Source organism: Rhinolophus sinicus, chromosome 16, assembly GCF_057876585.1.
Source record: "Rhinolophus sinicus isolate RSI-liver-muscle chromosome 16, RSI-T2T, whole genome shotgun sequence".
Classification (NCBI taxonomy): domain Eukaryota; kingdom Metazoa; phylum Chordata; class Mammalia; order Chiroptera; family Rhinolophidae; genus Rhinolophus; species Rhinolophus sinicus.
The window spans coordinates 100,552,340-100,560,280 of record NC_142516.1 but is presented as its reverse complement, the minus strand read 5'-3'; the positions used below and the strand labels follow the sequence as shown (position 1 = coordinate 100,560,280).

Sequence of the window (7,941 nt, the reverse complement as noted above, 5' to 3'; positions counted from 1 at the left end):
CCCCTCATACACTGGTGGGAATGTAAAATGACACAGTCACTTTGAAAAACAGTCTGGCACTTCCTCAAAATGTTAAATATAGAGTTCCCACATGACTTACTAAGTCGACTCCTGGGTAAATACCCAAGATAAATGAAAAGATATGCACACTAAAACTTGTACACGGATGTTTATAACAGCATTAATCAATACAGTTAAAAAGTGGAAACAAACCAAATGTCCATGAACTGATGAATAAATAAAATGTGACATATCCATACAATGGAATACTGTTTAGCAATAAAAAGAAATGAGGTTGGGACTATGCAGAAGATCCAGCAAGGGAGAGTAAGTAGAAGCAACTAATAAGACAAGAAGGAAACCCAATTCTTGCAACCACCTTGGAAGTTCCAGGTCTTATTGGTCCCACTTCACACAGAGATAAACAGAAGCTCAAAGTGGTCATGTTACAAGATACCATAGTAAAGTGGTGTCAGAATCTAAACCTGGATTATCTGAGTGTGGTCCATATTCTTGCACCCCTGTAGAATTGTAACTGAAGAAAAGACACAATTCAAAAAATGTATTGTTATAATCATACTCATCTATTGTTTTGACATAAGGCTTTTAGCCAGTAATTTACTGAGTTAAGTTTTTCCTACTTGTGAAGAATACAAAAAAAAACAAACACATCAGCATCCCTGATCAAAACTCTTAAAATGATTAAATCGAAAAACTTTAGACTCACAAGGCTGCCCAGCCAATAGCAAGGCGTGTTTCATACAAAGCTCTAGAGAGCGCCCTGGGAAACCTTCCCGACAACAGTCCCAGGGCAGAAGCACAGCTTCAGGCTCCCACTGCAGCCACAGAGATGGAAATTTACCTTACTTCCTCCTCTCTGCTACCAGTCCTTTTTCCCACGTTCTGTTTCACCGGTATTCCTGCTACTGTCCTATCTTTCCTGTTTTACCATCCAGAGTATTGTGTATAGTTAGAGGAGCATATAAACTGACAAACTTATAGAGTACAGGAAACATAATTTTAGCACAGTGATAATGGTTAAAAATGGAAAAATTATGTTGCAAACATAATATTTAACTTTTTAAAGCAACCAATATTTAACTTTTTAAAGCAAACAACATTTGTATTTAAGAGTCAAAAAACTTTATCCAGAAATTACAAATAATGGCAGTTCATTAATATAGACTTTTTTCACTGTTTTACAAAACTTGAGTCTAGATCCTTTATGAAGTACTTATTTTAAAAATAAAGTCCTGACCTCTAGTGGCTAAATTGAATTAAGTCAATATGTGAATCTACTAAAAAACATCACAAAAAGAGAGACAAACATTATAACCACCCTAAAGTAATGCAATAAGCAATATAGAGATCCACCTGTAAAATATTTGTGGGGAAAAAAATCAAATTTGAATCTGATCTAGCCTCCAGGTCTACTCTAACAACAAGGTTGGGGGAATAAAAAGGAGATAAACATGTTATGTCTATCTAGAATGCGGGAAATTCTATACCACAAAAGACCCAGTCTTTTTTTTTTTTTTTAAAGACACAAAGAACTTTTAAAAAGTGGTGAGAGAGAGAACTCTTAAAGATTAAACGTGTCTTAAGAGACATTAAGCAAATGCAATGTGTGGACTTCCCTTGGATACTAATTTGAACAAAAATTTTCTTTTATATTGTGAAAACTAGGGAAATGTAAACTTTGGATATCAGATGACATTATGAAATTATAGTTTACTTTTTAGGTGTGATATTGATATTATGATTACTTTTTAAGTGATCTCTTAGAGAAGCATTTACAATTAGAAATATGTGAAGTATTTACAATTGGAATTTTTAAAATATTAAAGAAGAGAATTACAAGTAGAAAAAAAACTAAATATGTGAAAGCCTTGAGGCAGAAATGTTTTTGAGAAGATAAAATCAAAAAGGCTATTGGGGGTATGGGACCTAGGGTTTTGTAGGATTTTTAATGATGTTGACCAGAGCATTTTTAGCATGAAAGTGATATAATCAAAGTTAGATATTTAAAAGGTCATTCTGTATGAAAAGAATACTCTCAACAAGCAGTGGTGAACACAGGGTAACCAGTTAGGAAGCTACTATCATAATCTAGGATAAGGAAGATGGTAGCTTGTACAGCATGGAAAGAAGTGGTATTATTTATTTATAATTCAAAAGTAGAGCTGACGGATTTACTGATGGCTAAACATGAGTGTGAAGAAAAAAAAGAGTCAAAGATAGCCATAGTTTTGTAGCCTGAACTCTTGGAAAGATAAAGTTGCCATTTGCTGAGATGGGAAAGATGGTAAAAGAGGACTTTGTGGAGAATTTGAAGTTCAGTTTTTACCATGATATTTTCCCCCAGTTTTATTGTGATATAATTGGCATATTAACATTGTACTAGTTTAAGGTGTACAACATAGGGTTTACGTATGTACATATACTGAGAAATGATCACCGCAATGTCTAATTAACATTCATCACGTCGCAGTTAGATTTTTCTTGAGATGAGAACTTTTAAGATTTACTCTCAATCAACTTTCGTAAGTACAGTATTGTTAACTATGCCCACCATGCTGTGCATTGGACTTATTAGTCTTATAACATGAAGTTTGTACCTTTTGACCGCTTTTGACCTCCTTTACCCATTTCCCACACCTTCAAACCCCTCTGGCAACCACCAATCTGTTCTCTATTAAATTCAGGTTTTTTATTTCATATGTAAGCGAGATCATACAGTATTTGTCTTTGTCTAGAGGACCTATTTCACCTACCAGTGTATAAGTGAAGAAAGTATAGAAGCACACTGATTTTTGTATATTGATTCTGAATTCTGAAAATTTATCGGATTTGATTAGTTCTAACAGTTTATTGGTGGAATCTTTAGGGTTTTCTATATATTATATCATGTCATCTGCAAGTAAAGACATTTTACTTCTTACTTTCCAATTTCAATGACATTTTTTCTTGCCTAATTTCTCTAGCTAGGACTTCCAGTACCATATTAAAGTGGCATGGGCATCCTTGTCTTGTTTCTGATCTTAGAAGAAATGCTTCCAGCTTTTCACCATTGAGTATATTAGGTGTGATCTTGTCTTATTTGGGCCTTATTTATGTTGAGGTATGTTCCCTCTAGACCCAGTTTGTTGCAACTTTTCATCATAAATGGATATTGAATTTTGCAACATGATATTTCTGCATCAATTGAGATGATCATATGGTTCTTATGTGGTGTACCACCTTGATTTGTGGATACTGAACCATCCTTGCATCCCAGGAAAAAATCCCACTTGATCATGGTGTATGATCAAATCGGATTTATTTTAAAGTAATGTTAAATTCAGTTTGCTAGTATGTGATTGAGGATTTTTGCAGCTATATGTTCAGTAGTGATACTGACCAGTAATTTTCTTGTAGTGTCCTTGCTTGGCTTTGGTACCTGGGTAATACAGGCCTCATAAAATAAGTGGAATTGTTCTCTCCTCTTCTGTTTTTTTGGAAGAGATTGAAAAGGATTAATTCTTCTTTAAATGATTAGTAGAATATACCTGTGAAGTGAATGGTCCTGGACTTTTGTTGGGAGCTTTTTGATTACTGGTTACATAAGCTGACTAGCGATTGTTCTGTTCAGATTTTCTATTTCCTCATGATTCAGTCTTGGTAGTTGGTATGCTTCTAGGAATTTATCCATTTCTTCTAGGTTGCCCAATTTATTGGTGTAAAATTGTTCACAGTAGTCTCTTATGATCCTTTGTATTTCTATGGCAACAGTTGTAGTGTATCCTCTTTCATTTCTAATTTTATTAATTTGAGTTCTCTCTCTTTCTTAGTGAGTCTAGTTAAAGGTTTGTCAACTTTATCTTTTAAAAACTAGCTTTTTAGTTCATTGATCTTTTCTGTTGACTTTTAAGTCTATTTCTACTCAGATATTTATTTCCTTTCTTCTACTAACTTTAGGCTCAGTTTGCTCTTGTTTTTCTATTTCCTTGAGTTACAAAGTTGGGTTTTTTACTTGACATTTTTCTTCTTTCCTAATGTAGGTTTTTATAGCTATGAACTTCCATCTTAGAACAGCTTTTGCTATATCCCTTAAGTTAGGGTATATTGTATTTCCATTTTCATTTATTTCAAAGTATCTTTTATTTCTCTTTTAATTTCTTCTTTGACCCCTTTAATGTTCAGGAGCATGTTGTGTAATCTCCACATATTTGTGAATTTTCCAGTATTTTTCTTGTAATTGATTTCTGGTTTCATATTATTGTGGTTGGAAAAGATGCTTGATATAATTTCAATCTTCTTAAATTTATTAAAACTTATTTTGTAGCCTAACATACCATTTATCCTAGATAATGTTCTATGCATGTTTGAGAAGAATGTATATTCTGTTGCTTTTTAATGGAATGTTCTCTGTGTGTGTGTGTATATATATATATATATATATATATATATATATATATATATATATATATATATATATGTTAAGTCCATCTGACACAGCATATAGTTTAAGTCCTGTATTTCCTTATTGGTTTTTGTTGTTGTTGTCTGGATGATCTTTGCTGATAGCAGGATATTGAAGTCCTCTGGTATTAATGTATGGCTATCTAGTTCTCTCTTCAGGTCTGTTAATATTTACCATATATAATTAGGTGCTTTTATGTTGAGTGTATCTTTACAAATGTTATATCCTATATTGGATTGACCCCTTTATCATTATATAATGACCTTATTTATCTGCTATCATGCTTTTTGGCTTAAAGCCTATTTTGTATGATATAAGTGTATCTTCCCCTGCTTTCTTTTGGTTTCCATTTGCATGGAGTATCTTTTTCCATCCCTTTACTTTCTCTGTATTTGTCTTTAAAGCTAAATTGAGTCTTTTATAGGCAGCATATACTTATTTTTCTAATCCATTTAGCCACTCTATGACTTTTGATTAGAGCATGTTAAATTTGAAATACTAAATGATGAAGAAAAGATGATGGGTCTACAGTCCCTTGGAGTAATCTAGGCTGGAGACATATTATAGGAGTCATTAAACTCTACCAATAACTCTCCCTTGCCTATCTTAACCTCTCCAATTTCCTCACCTTTTAGTTTGGATCTCATATAATCGCTATTTTCATAGGTCAAAACTCATAAAGTATTAGCAATTTCATATGGTTTAACCAAATATAAAATGGGAAGATTACTTCACTGTTTCACGAGGCAGTTAAAATGCTCAAATAAGATTAACACATATGTGAAAATTTACAAAGTAAATGTATTGTTATGAGTTTGTTTAGTGATAAATTAGAAGAGACATTTTCATAACTCAGAATTCATTCTCATGCAAAATACACACTGAAGATCATTTCAGGTTATCCATATGGACTCTATAGTGAGGCCCGGTGACCAGGTAAATGCACTTAGCAATGTGGAGTGCTCACTGTGTGCCAGCATGTTGTTCACCACATTTAGGCAACTGCTCTTAAACAATGTTAGGGAGATAAAGTCTACCAAAACCTCCTTTTAAAAATAATCCAGTCTATCACACACATACCCCGTCCCACAGGTAATGCCGACCTACCCTCTAGGCCTGTTCCCGACAACCCAGCAGCCTCCAATTTGTCCTACTCTGGGCCGTATGGTCACCTCCTGCCCTATACCGTGCCAGCAACCCCCGGAGATGCCTACCTGCCTTGCCAACAACCCATGGCAATCTCTTAGCCCTCTCAGCGTCAGCAGGTGACAGACCCGGAGGAGTTCCCGCTGTCCCCAGAGCCCTCGGGACGGCATCTGCAGTCCCTAACCAAAAAGCTGCACAAACCAGGGGCCATCTACTGGAGCTCTCAGCTGCATCTAAACCAGCATTTCCAGCACACGCAGTACCTGGAGCTGCGGAGAGGGCCCAGCTGGCCGAGCAGCTCAGCCTCACCCAGACCCAGGTAAAGATCTGGTTTCAGAACAAACCTTCCAAAACAAGAAGCTCCTTAAGCAGAACTCTGGGGGACAGAAAGGGGACTTCCCAATAGGCCCCTCTCCCTGATTCCCTGCTCCCCTCCGCTTCTATGTCTCTGGGATCTACCCAAGGCAGGGGCTCTGACCAGTGGGCGCTATGGCAACAGCTTTGGAGCCTGTTATCAGCATCACTCCCCAGATGTTCTGCCTCCACCTCAGATGATGTGAGCCTGGGCAAGGACAGGTCAGGCCCCCAGCCCTCCTACAAAGCTCAGGACCCTACCACCTACCTACACCCTTTCTGGGCCAAGAGGAAACCAGCTCCAGATGGGTTTTCTCAGGAGGATGAGGAGCTAGAGGAGAAAAAAGATGGGATGGACTGTGTGGACAGAGCCCCAGAGAGCAGTTTCCAGGTTCTCGGCCTCACATGGAAAGGTGCTGGCTCAGGTAGTAAATGGCCATCAACTGTGATTGGATGGCCATCAGCTGTGGCTAGTTGGCTGTCAGCTGTAACCAGTGAGCCACTGGCCAGTAATATAACTGCCATGGCTACTCTCTTAGAAAATGGGGGCTAGCAAGAAGATGGTGGCTGAGCTAGCAAGTGGCGGAGTCAGGGTTGCGGATCATGTGGCTCCTGTTTCCTGTTTCTCCAACCCAGCCGCCAGAGAGATTATAGTGGTATGACTCCCCTGTCTATGGCTCCGTGGGTTTTCCTTTTAGGCCTCACCATATCCTGCATTCTTATGTGGGGAGCGGGACCAGGGACCCCGCCTGACGACACCCTGCGTGACATGGAGTCCTGTTCCCCTTGCCCCATAACCCAAATAGCCTAATCGAAGACTTTGGTCTTAGCCACTGCCCCTCATCACTACCATGGACTGGACACCATCCCTGTAGCTGGTCAGAGGCTCTAGAGAGAGTCATTGGCTGCAGTTCAGTGCTCACAGGACCCCTAGTCTTAGCACCCCTTCCTTGAAAGGACTGCAGTCTCACCACAGCCTGAGATCAAAACCAGCAAGAAACACTGAGTGTTTCTTCTTTGCGTGCCTTGCACCTTGCCCAACATATTTGTGAGCAAGAACAGAAGTGAAGTGCATATCCAGTGTTCAAGTCGGCCACCCCCAGGTCCCACCCACCAATTGTTCCTGGAAGTCAGCCCATCACCGCATGACTGATACACCTGCTCACCCTCCTGTAGCTGGAGAGGGATGCTGAAAAAGTGGGATTTGTAGACCTATTGGTAATTTATGCTCTCTTCCTTAAAAATTCCTCTTTTCCCCATGTCTACCATTATAAGTAGATAATGGATCCAGTTATCCATATAATTCAATAGGTATTTATTAAGAACTCCCCCATACCAAACAACCCCACATGCACACTCTTGGGAACACAGCAGGGTAATACTTTGGGCAGAATGGGGACAAATAGGCTCTCTGGATGAATGTAAGTTAGAGACACCCCAAATAATGGGGTGGGACCATCAGTTCAGCTCCTCACAGCTATCTCTGTTTACACAAACTGCTTACGTTTATAACCAATCTGACTAGCATCCCTAAGCTCTTTCCACCCCTCATACCATGAGTTCCAGAAATTAAAGCTTATTTTATATATATATATATATATATATATATATATATATATATATATTCATTCATTCATTCATTCATTCTAGAATAATCCAACCCTGGATCAATACCCCTAATTAGCATACCAAAAAGTTGTCCAGTTTTGCCCCAGGGCCTGCTGAAGTCAGTTCAAACTCCACTCAGTGCTGAGTAACCAGGTTATACACTGTATCTAGCAGGAATATCTTAGTTTTGGTCACTTCTTTTATCTCTGTTAACTAAACTTTAGCCCCACTGTTTTCCTCACTGTCCGTAGAATGTGCCAAGGAGTCTCCCATTCCCTCCTACTCATTTTCCCACCGTTTTACCTGTTGTGGGTTCACTCTCTCACCTTCTTCAGACCCTTGTACACATGTTAGTTACTCAGAGTTTTTCA

At 38.2% G+C, this 7,941-nt stretch overlaps 1 pseudogene; it reads left to right on the top strand.

The window, feature by feature from the left end:
• Positions 1-303: 303 nt before the first annotated feature.
• On the top strand, positions 304-6,168 carry LOC109449809 (homeobox protein DLX-4 pseudogene; annotated as a pseudogene).
• Positions 6,169-7,941: the final 1,773 nt, after the last annotated feature.